The following is a 14,887-nucleotide window of genomic DNA, read 5'->3' as shown; positions in this document are numbered from 1 at the left end:
CATTTGCATGTTAGTTCTCTGCACCTTCTTGCCCTGGAAAGTCTCCATTGTTCATTTGCCTGAAGCATGTGGGATAAACAATATTTACATCTGAACCTAGAAACCTCCAGTCCCTCTGGCCTCTTAGCCACCCCCTCGTTCACAAAGCGCCTGGGTGGCTCAGTTGGTTGAGCATCTGACTTCAGCTCAGGTCATGATCTCGCGGGTTCCTGAGTTCGGGGCCCGCATCGGGCTCTGTGCTGACAGCCTAGAGCCTGGTAGGATTCTGTGCCCCCCTCTCTCTGCCTCTCGGAGGAGGCCATTAGCATAGCTGTGACGCAGTGCAGAGGAATCAACGCTCAGAAGTCAGTTTGCCTTTCTACCTGTCATTTCCCTAAAGAAGCAAGGAATTGAGGCCTCAGGGTTCACTTGGAAAACACTGGGCTTGGCAGGGGCAGGGGGAGTGGGAACAGCAAAACTCCTCCTTAGTCCCGAACTGGCCGATCTCTCCCACATCCCTTCACCTGGATCGCCTTTTCCGATTGTGCCGTTTGGAACCAGACCCCTGCGTGGCTGCAGCCCTCCCTACTTGGTGGCACCCCCAGGGCTGAGCCGGCGCGTGTGCACTGCGGGGGCCGTGTGCACTCTGTGCTAAGAACCAAAGCCCAGCCTCGCCGCCACTTCTCAGCCACAGAAGCGAAGGCCAGTCGTTTAAACTTCTCTGCGGCCTCAGTTTCCAGGACGGTACCAATCCTTGCAAATTTGACGAGGTTTGCTTTGTGACCCAGTGTATCGTTTACTTCCGTAAATGTCCGCGTTCGAGGATGAGCGTTTGAGGAAAACGTATACGGTTGACTCTTGAACAATGTGGGGCTTAGGGGCGCCATCCCCGGGGGCGGTTGAAAAATCTGCAGATAAGTTTTGACTCCTCCCCCCACACTTAGCCTCCTCCCCCCAAATAGCCTACTGTTGATATGACGCCTTCCCAATAACATCAGCAATCAATTAGCACACGTTTTGTATGTTTTATGTATTATATACCGTCTTCTTACAATAAAGGAAGCTAGAGAAAAGAAAATCTTTGTAGGAAAATCATAAGGAAGAGAAAATACGTTCACAGCACTCTGCCGTATTAATTGAAAAAATCCGCGCACAAGTGGACGTGCGCAGCTCAAACCTGTGCTGTTCCAGCAGCAACTGTATTCTCAAATTATTAGTGTTCTACCTGTGCCCGTTAAGTCAAATTTGTGAATCCTGTTGGTCACATTAATATTCTTGCTCTTTTTTGCCCGTTGGACCTATCAGTTGCTGAGAGACCAGTTAAAATCTCCCATTACGATACCATGATGGCAGATTTCTCAAATTCTCTGTGGACAGTAGTTCTTTTTAAAAAAAAAATTTTTTTTAAGTTTATTTTTGAGACAGAGAGAGACAGAGCATGAACGGGGGAGGGTCAGAGAGAGAGGGAGACACAGAATCGGAAGCAGGCTCTAGGCTCTGAGCCATCAGCCCAGAGCCCGACGCGGGGCTCAAACCCGCAGGCCGCGAGATCGTGACCTGAGCCGAAGTCGGAAGCTTAACCGACTGAGCCACCCAGGCGCCCCCTGTAGACAGTAGTTCTAATACATTTATGCTTCTTTCTACCACCTGATTTTGTGCCATTTGTCCCGCTTTTTTCTGTTTCTTTTTGTCCTTTCCTCTCTTGACTTCTTTCCAATGTTGTGGGGCCCTTGGGAGTCTGTTTCTCATTACAAGAGCCTGTTGTACCTTCGGGGTTTAGTTGTAAGGATTCAACGAGATGAAGAAGCTCACACCAAATGTTAATCCAGTGCCTAACATATAGTAAACACTAATAAATGGGAACTATTATTAGAAGGTTCTAGTACTCTTTCATCTTTACGGTTCCCTCGTCTCTTACGGTTCCGCTTCTATTGTTCTCCTTTCTGCTGACATTGTCCCATTTGCTCTCAGTCCGCTTTCTTTCATTTCTCCTTTACTACCATTCGGTTTCCTGTTTCCTCTTACTTTTTCATCCCCAGGCTTCTCTGTGTGCAAGACGCAATGGCGAAGCCCCTCCGGGAAGCGAGTCACTGTGGAGGGGCGTGGTGGCACAGCAGGGTCAGGAGGCAAGACAGCACTGCCTTGTCCCCTGATGCCCGTTCCACAGGGTGACAGAGGCACCGCCTGGCACGAAGCGAACCCTACGTGTCACTCTAGGTTGGCCATGGTACAATTGGGTCAGCTGGGCTCATTGGCGTCTGTGAAACGGGTACAAAGCCATAGAACTCACCACTTCGGGTACAGTCTCATTCCTCAGTGCCTTCGCCTGTAGAATCCAGCTGGGGCCCAGGAGTACTGCTGTCGGAACATGGGTGTCACCTCGCTAGGAATTTGTGTATGTACAAACCAGAACCTGGAAAGAGGAACCATTTGCGCTTGAACACATTGCGGTCAGAGGAACATTTTGTCATCATCGTTGTGACAGAGGTGCAACTAAATTTAGCAAGCTGTGGATTTGTTTGCGCTCGCGCGTGCGTGTACGTGTGTGTGTGTGTGTGTGCGCGCCTGTATGATGCCTGGAGAAAGCAACCCATAGATGTTTCCGAAAAGCAAAAACTCCCCAGAACAAAAAAAGAAGCCCTCTTCTGATATGGTCTTTGCCCTGGCCATCCCTTACTCTTGTTACTTCAGAGTTTTGCTTTTTCTGTGTCCTTCGTAGCATGACAGTCTCTCAAGATAGATTGTGTCACCGGAGGAACATTGGCCCTTGGTGGAGTTTTGGGTGTTTTTCTCTTCTCTGGTGGTTTCCACACTTGGATTGAAATAAACAGGGGTGTCGGACTTCCATATTTTACATGGGCCTCGCTCAACTATAATCTTTGATAGCAATTGAACAGATGCTTTGCCTTTTCACAGGAAATTTTAAAGAGATGCTGTTGATATTTTTGAAATCTCTTTCATGCAAAAGTGCCATTTCCACTTCCAATGTAGAGGAAATGCGATACATTCCTGGCTGTTGGCATTTATGATCCCCAAATGCCTCTCTATGATTCAGAAGTTCTAAAAAAAAAAAAATGATATATAACATACTGGGTCTGTCTTCGTGAAAACAGGAAACAGGAAAACTTAATTTCTTGTAAGCCACAGAAAGGATATGGAGTAGAAGGTGAGACAAACATATGCTGGGGGTAGAGGTGCAAAGTGGGAAAAGGAATAGAGATATGAGAGAGAGAGAGAGGGAGGGAGAGAGAGTCTTCCAATTTGAGTAGTCAGATAAATATTTGATTGAAGTGACTTGTTTTTTTAACGTTTTATTTATTTTTGAGGCAGGGAGAGACAGAGCATGAACAGGGGAGGGTCAGAGAGAGGGAGACACAGAACCCGAAAGAGGCTCCAGGCTCTGAGCGGTCAGCACAGAGCCTGACGCAGGGTTCGAACTCACGGACCATGAGATCATGACCCGAGCCGAAGTCGGCTGCTTAACCGACTGAGCCACCCAGGCGCCCCTGATTGAAGTGACTTTGAGTGGGTTTTACTTCCCCTAGTATGCTCCAGACCAGGGACTCTCTAAATGTTTACTCTTAGGACCGCTTTAAACTCTTAAAAATTATCAAGGACCCAGGGCACCTGGGTGGCTCAGTTGGTTAAGCGCCCAACTTCAGCTCAGGTCATGATCTCACGGTTCATGGGTTCGAGCCCCACATCAGGCTCTCTGCTGTCAGCACAGAGCCCGCTTCCGATCTTCTGTCCCCCTGTCTGTCTGCCCCTCCCCTCCATGCACACACATGCGATCTCTCAAAAATAAATAGACATTAAAAAAGATTATCAAGAACTGTAAACTCTGCCTCAGAGTTTACTTCCTGGGGAGCCTAACCTGTGACGTGTCCAGCACAGCGCCTATGACATTTGTGTTTAAATTTTTTTTTACGTTTATTTATTTTTGAGACAGAGAGAGACAGAGCATGAACGGGGGAGGGTCAGAGAGAGAGAGGGAGACACAGAATCTGAAACAGGCTCCAGGCTCTGAGCTGTCAGCACAGAGCCTGACGCGGGGCTTGAACTCACGAACCGCAAGACGATGACCTGAGCCGAAGTCGGATGCTTAATCGACTGAGCCACCCAGGTGCCCCTGACATTTGTGTTTAAACCAGCGAAGCAACTAGTTTCCTCAGTTACAGGTATACTTGACCTTGAACAAACTACATCTAATAGCTTTTAGACACACGTGGGGATTATTCATTTTGTTAACAGATTTTTTAAATCGTTTAAGGTGTTTCTCAATCCTAGGATTTATTAAAAACTAAGGTGTAATAATTAGGGAAATGCAAATCAAAACCTCAATGAGATGCCACTTCACAGCCATTCAGATGGCTATTATTTTTTAAACAACAGGAAAAAGGGGGGCCTGGGTGGCCCAGTTGGTTCAGCGTCCAACATCCGACTCTCTTCGGCACAGGTCATGATCCCAGGGTCGTGTGATTGGTGGAATGGAATGTTAATCAGTCTTAAAAAGGAAGGCAATTCGGACACGTGCTACGACAGTGTTGAACGTCGAAGATATTACGCTAAGTGGAATAAGCGACAAAAGGACAAAGATTGTATTATTATTCCTCTTCTAGGAGGTCTCTAGAATGGTCAGGTTCATAGAGACAGGAAATAGACACGTGGTTGCCAGGGCTGGGGGAGGGGGAAATGGGGAGTTGTTGCTTCACGCATACAGTTTCAGTTTGGGATGATGAGAAAGTTCTGGAGATGGAGGGCGGTGATGGTGGCACAACCGTGCGAATGCCCTTAATGCCACTGACCTGTACACTTAAAACAGTTAAAAGGAACCAAAAAAGAAAGAAAGAAAGAAAATGGTTTAAATGGAAAACGTTAGGTTATGTGTATTTTAGCACAATAGAACAATGGAAATGAGTTTTAAGGTATAAATGTCTGAAATCTTGCAATACACTAGTAAAAGGTTGCTTAAAAGAGTTAATGAATCATTCCTTCTTATTGCCAAATAAAAGTTCATTGCATGGATTATACCACCTTGAAAACATGAGGCTCAGCGAAAGGAGCCAGTCATTCAGTAGGCTCCGCCCCCAACGTGGGGCTTGAACTCACAACCCTGAGATCAAGAATCACATGCTCTACCCACTGAGTCAGCCAGGTGCCCCTGAATTCAATTTAAATGACTGAATTACATCTCAATAAGGTGGGTGCTCACAAAAAGGTTAATGAAAACCAAAATAATAGCCTCTCTTGAGGAATATCTTTCCGAATTGACCCAGGAAATTGAACTTTGATGCCTCGGTGTGGAAAAGTTCATGGGTTTTCTTGTATTTCCCTTTGATCATCCGGTAAATATTTATCGAAAACTGGTTGTGGGCAAATCACACTATTGAAGGTACAGAGCGATCTCCAAAAAAATTGTTTTAAAATATTGTGCCTGCATAGATCGATGGGACAGAATAGAGAGCCCAGAAATAAACCCATGCTTACATGGTCAGTTAATCTTTGATAAAGGAGACAAGAATATACAACGGGGATAAAGACAGTCTCTTCATTTTTTTTTTATTTATTTTTTATTTTTAATTTTTTTTTATTAAAAAAATTTTTTTTTCAACGTTTATTTATTTTTGGGACAGAGAGAGACAGAGCATGAACGGGGGAGGGGCAGAGAGAGAGGGAGACACAGAATCGGAAGCAGGCTCCAGGCTCTGAGTCATCAGCCCAGAGCCCGACGCGGAGCTCGAACTCACGGACCGTGAGATCGTGACCTGGCTGAAGTCGGACGCTTAACCGACTGCGCCACCCAGGCGCCCCAAGACAGTCTCTTCAATAAATGGTGCTGGGAAAACGGGACAGCTCCATGCAAAAGACTGAAACTGGACCACTTTCTCATACCATACACAAAAATAAACTCAAAATGGATTAAATACTTAAATATAAGACTTGGAACCATAAAACCCCTAAAAGAAAACCTATGCAGTAATCTCTTGGACGTCGGCCTTAGTAATATTTTTCTGGATTTGTCTCCTGAGGCAAGGGAAACAAAAGGAAAAATAAACTATTGGGCCTACATCAAACTGAAAAGCTTTTGCATAGCAAAAGAAACCATCAACAAAACGAAAAGGCAACCTCCTGAATGGGAGAAGATATTTGCAAATCATATATCTGATAAGGGGTTAATATCTAAAATCTTATAAAGAACTCATGTAACTCAACACCAAAAAACCCACAAATACCTGATTAAAAATGGGCAGAGGACCTGAATAGGCATTTTTCCAAAGAAGATATACGGGTGGCCAACAGACACACGAAAAGATGTTCCACATCGCTGTTCACGGGGGAAATACAAATCAAAACCACAATGAGATGTTACCTCACGCCTGTCAGAATGGTTAGTATTAAAAAGGCAAGAAAGAAGTGTTGGCAAGGATGTAGAGGAAAGGAAATCTTGGTGACTGTTGGTGGGAATGTAAGTGGGTACAACCACCATGGAAATCAGAATGGGGGCTCCTAAAAAATTAAGGATCAAAATGCCACATGACCCAGTAATTCCACTTCTGGGTATTCACCCAAAGAAAACAAGATATAGAAGCAACCTAAGTGTCCGTTGGTAAATGAATGAAGAAGATGTAGCATGTATATGTACCCACACACACCCACACACCAGAATATTCTTTTTTGTTTGTTTATTTATTTTTGAGACAGAGAGAGACAGAGCATGAACGGGGGAGGGTCAGAGAGAGAGGGAGACACAGAATCCGAAGCGGGCTCCGGGCTGTCCGCCCAGAGCCCGACGCGGGGCTCGAACTCACGAACCGCGAGATCATGACCTGAGCCGAAGTCGGACGCTTAACCGACTGAGCCACCCAGGCGCCCCCACACCGGAATATTCGTACTCAACCATAAAAAAGAATAAAATCTTGCCATTCGCGACAGCGTGCCTGGACCCGGTACACTATCTGAAATAGACAGAAAAACACAAGACTTCCCTTACACGTGGAATCTAAAACGCAAAACAAGTGAACAAACAAGCAACAAGCAGAAAGAGATTCGTAAATATAGAGAACAAACCGGGTGTTGCCAGAGGGGAGGGAGGTAAGGGGATGGGTAAAATAGGCGAAGGCGATTAGGAGGCACAAACTTCCAGTTATGGAAGAAATCAGTCATGGGGATGAAAAGTACCACATAAGGAATGAAGTCAATAACACCGCAATAACTTTGTATGGTGACAGGTGGTAACTACCCGTAGGGTAGTGAGCATTTTGTAATGTATATAATCGTCGAATCACTATGTTGTACACCTGAAACTATTGCAATATCGTAGGTCAACTATATTTCAGTTAAAAATAATATGGTGTCTTTCAGAAGCTTGCTCTCTGATTAAGGGGACAAGCCATACACACGAGAAATGAGATTGATCAAGGCGATGCCATGTTGGAGTTCTGTTATCAACTCTTGTTAATGACCCCCCTTGCGGGGCGCCTGGGTGGCTCAGTCACTTGAGCGTCCGACTTCGGCTCAGGTCAGGATCTCCCGGTCCATGAGTTTGAGCCCCACGTCGGGCTCTGTGCTGACAACTCAGAGCCCGGGGCCTGCTTCGGATTCTGTGTCTCCCCCTCTCTCTGCCCTTTCCCCACTCATGTTCTATCTCTGTCTCAAAAGTAAATAAACATTGAAAAATAATAACTAAAACAAAATGATCCCACTTGCCACATACAACCAGCCGAAAGTATCACTGTAAAATTAGTCATACTGAAAATAAGGTCTTTGAGTGGTTAAGGTCAAGGGATCTGAAGCCAGAGTGCCTGGTGTGAATCCTGGCTCGATCACTCACTAGCTGTGTGACCCTGTGTGAATTATTTAACTTCTCTGTGCCTCTGCTTCCTCCTTTGAAAATGGGGGTGATTATGATAATAACAGCACCCACTTCAGATGGGTTGTTGTATTAGATGTGTTAATGCATGTAAAGTGCTTAGAGCCGACCCTGGCACATAGCAAATGCTTGAGAAAAGTATTAGTTACTGCTATTTCTGGAAAATGGTGAATATTGAATATTTGTCCCCCGTGAAAAACCTTAAGCATACATTAAAAGATACTTCTTAACCGAGCTGTGGCCCTTTGGACAGAGATTTCAACAGCACATATGACAGGGTGTGATTCAGGAATGTCACAGTGTTATTGGCTTGCGGTATCCAGAATGTTCAGTATCCTGATTGGGCACAAATTAGGGATTCAATTAGTACTAGAATGTAATGAAACAAATTAGATTAAAATGTTATCCAAAAAGTATAATGAGATTATAGTTTTTGCTACTTTCTAATTTTTTTCTCAAAATGACTGGGTTTCTTTTGTCTTTATATTTGCATTGTTAACATTTCGAGTATACAGAAATGCATAGAAACAACATGATGAACACACATATACCCATTACTTAGCCTTATTAAACTGTAACCCTATTTACCTGAGTTTCCTTTCTCTCTAGGAATTAAAACATCATAAACAGAGTTGATACACCATCTCTCCATAGAGGTACCATTATCTTTAAAAAAATTTTTTTTTAATGTTTATTATTTTTGAGAGAGAGACAGCACATAAGCGGGGGAGGGGAGAGAGAGAGAGGGAGACACAGAATCCGAAGCAGGCTTCAGGCTCCAAACTGTCAGCCCAGAGCCCAATGCGGGGCTTGAACTCACGAACCGTGAGATCACGAACTGAGCCGAAGTCGGGCGCTTAAGGAACTGAGCCAGCCAGGCGCCCCGTATATCTTGTTCTTCCATTCTATGTGGCTTCTGTTTCTCAGGTCACCTCATGGTCCAAGATGGCTGCTCTTGCTCAAGCCTTCACTTTTACATTCCAGCCAGCAGGAAAGACTAAGAGGTTAAGAATAAGGGACCCGGCAGTTGTCTTTTTTTTTTTTTAATGTTTATTTTTGAGAGAGAGAGAGAGAGAGAGAGAGACAGAGCATGAGCGGGGGAGGGGTAGAGAGAGAGAGGGAGACACAGGATCTGAAGCAAGCTCCAGGCTCTGAGCTGTCAGCACAGAGCCCGATGTGGGGCTCGAACTCACAAGGGGCGAGATCATGACCTGAGCCGAAGTCAGACGCTTAACTCACCGAGCCACCCAGGCGCCCCACAGCAGCTGTCTTTTAAGGAAAATGCTCAGTAGCTTCCGTATGACATTTGCTTTTATGTCCCTGGTCAGAACTTAGTCACAGTAGCTATTATTCAGGGTGGCCATGTATCCAACTGAAAATTAGGAGTTCTCTTACTGTGGATGTACGGGAAAATGATGTTGGGGGATAACAGTCTTGGCCACAAGGGTCAAACCTCAAGTCAGTAGGTCACAAGTTGTCTGCACACCACCCTGGGTTTTAGCTCTCTTGTCCTCTCTGGCACCCGATTTTCTTGTACTCTCAACTGTGCCTTTCAGCCATTTATCCGATAAATATTTCGTTAAGCACCTACTATGGGCCAGAAACTGTTTTCAGAGCTGGGGTTACAGCAGGGACCACGACAACGGCCCTGCCCTCACGATGCTTACATCATAGTTGAGGGAGACAGACCATAAAGGAACCAGAAAAGGCAACACGGAAATGTCGGAGGGTGTGGATTGGTATGGAGACAAATAAAGCAGGTTGCGAGGCAAATGGATCGGGCTGAGAGTAGAGCGAGCAGTTATTTCGGGAAGGCCTCTGCGGTGAGGTGACATTTGAAGAGAACCCCGCATGGAATGAGGGAGAAACCTATGGCGATGTTTCGGGCAAGAGCATTCCGGGCAGAGATAAGAGCAGGTGCAAATGCCCTGGGGTAGAAGTGGACATGGCGTGTTCAAGGGCCAGCAAGGTGGCCTGTGTGACTGAAGCAGGCTGGGAAGGTCAGAGAGGGATAGCAGCGGTGTGCCAGAGGTCTGCCAGGGCTTCGTAGACTTTTGTTTTTACTGGAGCGAGTAGCGAGGCCATGGGAGGGTTTAAATGGAGGCAAGACGGGATCTGCCTTATGTTTTGAAAGGATCACTTCCGCTATTGAGTTGAGTTGGTAAATGGTGGATGCAGAAGACCACGGTGGTTGGCCAGGCAGGGGACGCAAGTTATTTGAACTAAGACGGTAGTAATGGAGGGGGCGAGAAAGGGTAAGATTATATTTTGAAGGTACGCCAAAAACTTTGCTGAGGGGTTACAAGCAAGGTGTAAGAGAAAGAGAGAGGCAGTAGAGGCGACTGCTAGGTTTCTGGCCTGAGCCACTGGTGGAGGGGCGATGCCATTTCCTGAGATGGGAAACTGGGCAAAGAGCAGGTTTGGGGGATGGAAATCGAGTCCCGTTTCAACCAGGTTGTATTTGATTTATGGGCATCGGATGTTTGAGTTTAGAGAAATCTGGGTTGAAGATACGATTTGGCAGCCATCAGCACATACATGGCCATGAGATTGGATGAGATCACCAGGAAAGGCAGCAGGGAGGTTGATAGATTTGGCAACAGGAGGACAAGGACATTCTCTTCTGATTCTTCCTGGTGTTTTTTTTTTTTTTTTTTCAGTGAAATCAGAAGAATGATTATTTGCCAGCGGGGTGGTGAGATGGTGAAGAGGAAACTGGAGGTTTGGGGAGACGGGAGACAGTATATCTATTCATGATGTTTTAGGGGCGCCTGGGTGGCGCAGTCGGTTAAGCGTCCGACTTCAGCCAGGTCACGATCTCGCGGTCCGTGAGTTCGAGCCCCGCGTCGGGCTCTGGGCTGATGGCTCAGAGCCTGGAGCCTGTTTCCGATTCTGTGTCTCCCTCTCTCTCTGCCCCTCCCCCGTTCATGCTCTGTCTCTCTCTGTCCCAAAAATAAATAAACGTTGAAAAAAAATTTTTATTCATGATGTTTTATATATAAATATATATATATATTTTAAATTAATTACTTAATTTCTAAAGTAGGCTCCATGCCCAATGTGGGGCTAGAACTCATAGCCCCGAGATCAAGAGTCTTATATTCCACTGACCGAGCCAGCCAGGTGCCCCGGCACCCCTGTGATGTTATATTTTATAAAACATTTCTTTTTGTTTTAAATGTTTATTTGCTTTGAGAGAGGAAAAGAGAGAGAGAGAGACAGGGAAAGAGAGAGAGCAGGGTAGGGGCAGAGAGAGAGGAAGAGAGAGAGAGAGAATCTCAAGCAGGCTCCACACCATCAGCACAGAGCCCAATGTGGGGCTCGAACCTACGAACTGTGAGCTCATGACCCAAACCAAAATCGAGAGCTGGACGCTCAACCGACCGAGCCACCCAGGCACCCCTATTTTAGAAAACATTTCTAAGCGTTTGTCATGGGGAGGGGTTTTGCATTATCCAATGAGCAGTTTGTTGTCATAGCTCACTTCTATGAGGAAAAGCGGTCCTTTTTTTTTTTTATTTTTAGAGAGGGAGAGAGAGAGAATCCCAAGTAGGCCAGGAGCCTGATGTGGGGATCGATCCCACGAACCATGAGATCATGAGCTGAGCAGAAATCAAGAGTCAGACGCCTAACCAACTGAGCCACCCAGGTGTCCTAAAAAAAGATCCTTTGAAATGAAAAGGCGTGTAGCTACTTAAATCATCCTATCCAGCGTAAGCCAAGAGATGCTTTATTAAGAAACTGACCTTATTAGACAACAGGAAAAAAGGAAACAATCGAAAACCTGAAAATGTTTCTTACGTTCCAACAAATGAATAAAAGAGAAATGATAAAATAAAGGCTTTTTCCTTCTTTACATAGAAGGAGTGATGTCAGAGATTGATTTCTGTTTCTTGCTCCCACCAAGACTCGGTGACTGTCATCATGCAGGCAGGGTGAACTCCCACGTTGTTTGGCCTCTGGTCACGTGTCCAGAGAAGGCTGCTTCTGTCCAATGCCGCACTGTATAGGATAGACGGGACGGAGGACTAGAACTTGAGAGGCAGATGTTGCCGGGGTCCTTTGCAGATTAGCTGTGCCCTAGGTACATGCAGATAGTGTGATTCCAAGCGAAAGAAGGTCCAAATGTCCCATCTGGAGACCACTGGAAAAAAGAGGCCAGACCCAGTCCAGCCAGTCCCTGAGGTTAGGCAGAGTCGGCGTGCGCTCAAGCCGTCTTTCCCATTCTTTTTGTAGTCCTTTCCACTGGGACTGGATTACTGGAGGAAGGCCAGATGAAGGAAGAAGCGAACTCGTCTGTAGCTTATGCTGCATACTGTGAAGAACCTAAAAATATGAGAAGCACAGGTATTTTCATGTACCATAGCTGTAGAGGATCTTTCTTGCAGTCTTCCATTCTGCTTAACTGTCAGAAAGCAATGTGGGCGAGTACCTGAACTAAAATGATGTAAACATGGATGTTTGCCAACCATTTGCAGTTTCCCCTCTCCAAACTGCCCGTTCCTGTCCTTTACCCATTTTCCTATGGGGGAATTCATTTTATTGATTCGTAAGAGCTCTTTTCTTATTAAGGTTATTTATCCTTAATCTGTCATATGTGCTACAAATATTTTACTCATTTCTTCCTTTGACTTTACTTATGTTTTTTTTAATTTATTCATTTTGAGAAAGAGAGAGAAAGAGAATGAGAATGGGAGGGGCAGAGAGAGAGGAAGAGGGTGAGAATTCCAAGCAAGCTCTGCACTGTCAGCACAGAGCCCGATGTGGAGCTCAAACCCACGAACCGTGAGATCATGACCTGGGCCAAAATCAAGAGTCACGTGCTCAACTGACTGAGCCACCCGGGCACCCCTACTTATGTTTTTAATTTAGCTTTTATGTGATCAAATTTATTAGTTGCTTTTCCTTTTTGACTTCTGGATTCTGTGTCTTCCTTAGCAAGACCTTCCCAACCTCAAGATTGTGCACATGGTAATACACGTTTAATTCTATTTCTTAAGGGTCTTGTTTTTTTACATAATAAGACTCTGATAAACTTGAAATTTATTTTTTGTGTAAATAGTGAGGTAGGGATCCCTTAAATATTGTGCAAATACTTAGCCAGTTATTCCAACACATCGGTTGAATACACAATTTATTGATTTATTTCTTGAAATGCAATCTTTGTCATATAGATTCGTACATACACACGGATCTTTTCTGTGACATCCTTCTGCCTATTTTTATATTGGCAAATGCCCAGTTCCTAAAACGTCTGTGAAGACTTACTTTTTTAAGAGCATTTTTTTAAGGTTCGCAGCAAAATTGAGGGGAAAGTACAGAGATTTCCTACATACCCTGTGTCCCCACATATGCGTAGCCTCCCCCATTGTCAACAGCTTCCATCAGAGTGGTATATTTGTTACAACTGGCGAGCCTACACAGACACATCATAATCACCCCAAGTCCATAGCTCACCTTAGGGTTCACTCTTGGTGTTGTACATCTTGTGGATTTGCACAAATCTGTAATGACGTGTGTGCATCATTACGATATCATAGAGTATTTTCACTCCCCTAAACATCCTCTGTGGTTCATCTGTTCATCCCTCCCCATCCCCAACCCCTGGCAACCACTGATCTTTTTATTGTGGCCACAGCTTTGCCTTTTCCAGAATGCCATAGTTAGAATCAGACCGTATGCAGCCTTTTCAGATTGGTTTCTTTCACTTAGTAGGATGCAATTTAAGGTTCTTCCATGTCTTTTCATGGCTTGATGGCTCATTTCTTTTTAGCGCTGAATCCCATCCCACTGTCAGGATGTATCGCGGTTTATCCATTCACCTAGTGAAGGACATTTTGGTTGCTTCCGAGTTGTGGTAATGACGAGTAACGCCGCCATAAATATTCACATGCAGGTTTTTGTGTGGACATGAGTTTTCTTTTTTTTATTAAAAGAAATTTTTTTTGAATGTTTATTTATTTTTGAGACAGAGAGAGACAGAGCATGAGCGGGGGAGGCGCGGAGAGAGAAGGAGACACAGAATCCGAAGCAGGCTCCCGGCTGTGAGCAGTTAGCACAGAGCCCGACGCGGGGCTCGAACTCACGAACCGAGAGATCATGACCTGAGCCGAAGTCGGACGCTTAGCCGACTGAGCCACCCAGACGCCCCTGGACATAAGTTTTCAATTCCTTCGGGTACATACCAAGGGAGAGTGCCGGATCATGGTAAGAGCATGTGTCATTTCTAGAAACTGCCAAACTGTCTTTCGGCCGTTCTAACAGGTGCGTAGTGTTATGTCGTTGTTGTTGAAATTTGCATTTTCCTGTTGATGTATCACGTGGAATAGCTTTGTAAATGCTTCTTCTTCTTCTTTTTTTTTTTGCAAATTTCTCCTAGTCAGTGGCTTTTCTCATTCTCTTGGCATGGTCTTTCAAAGAGCAGAAGTTTTGATTTTAATGAGGTCCAGCTTATTAATTCTTTCTTTCATGGATCTGTCCTTGGTGTATCTAAAAAGGCATCACTCTGCCCAAGGTCATCTAGGCTTTCTCCTATGTTATCTCCTAGGAGCTTTAAACTTTCTTTTTTTTAATTGTTTTTAATTTTAATTTTATTTTTTAGAGAGGGAGAGGGAGGGAGAGAGAGAATGAGCAGGGCACGGGCAGAGAGAGGGAGAGAGAGAATCCCAAGCAGGCTCCACACTCAGCTTAGAGCCTGATGAGGGGCTTGATCCCACGACCCTGGGATCATGACCTGAGCTGAAATTAAGAGTCGGATGCTTAACTGACTGGCCACCCAGGCACGCCCCTAAACTTTCTTGGTTTTATAGTTTTGCATTTTACGTTTAGATCTATGATCCATTTTGAGTTAGTTCTTGTGAAGGGTATAAGGTAGGTGTCTAGAGTCATGGGTGGGGGGGGTTGCATGTGGATGTCCGGTTATTCCTTAACCATTTATTGAGTAGACTATCTTTGCTCCATCGTATGACCTTTGATCCTTTGTCAAAGACTAATGGACTCTATTTATGAGGGTCTATTTCTTTTTAAAAAATTTTTTTA

General features: G+C 45.0%; 1 long non-coding RNA gene across 1 annotated transcript; it reads right to left on the bottom strand.

The window, feature by feature from the left end:
• Positions 1-11,557: 11,557 nt before the first annotated feature.
• Positions 11,558-14,433, bottom strand: LOC124513924 (uncharacterized). The gene is made up of 2 exons (XR_006962550.1): positions 14,035-14,433; positions 11,558-12,175 (listed from the first exon to the last, which is right to left on the bottom strand). It is a non-coding gene; the product is annotated as an uncharacterized LOC124513924 (long non-coding RNA).
• Positions 14,434-14,887: the final 454 nt, after the last annotated feature.

This window comes from Lynx rufus, unplaced genomic scaffold (genome assembly GCF_022079265.1).
Source record: "Lynx rufus isolate CCGP_SWC_20201006 ecotype Redwood Valley unplaced genomic scaffold, mLynRuf1.p SCAF_19, whole genome shotgun sequence".
NCBI classification, from domain to species: domain Eukaryota; kingdom Metazoa; phylum Chordata; class Mammalia; order Carnivora; family Felidae; genus Lynx; species Lynx rufus.
This window is presented reverse-complemented; position numbering and strand designations above follow the sequence as displayed.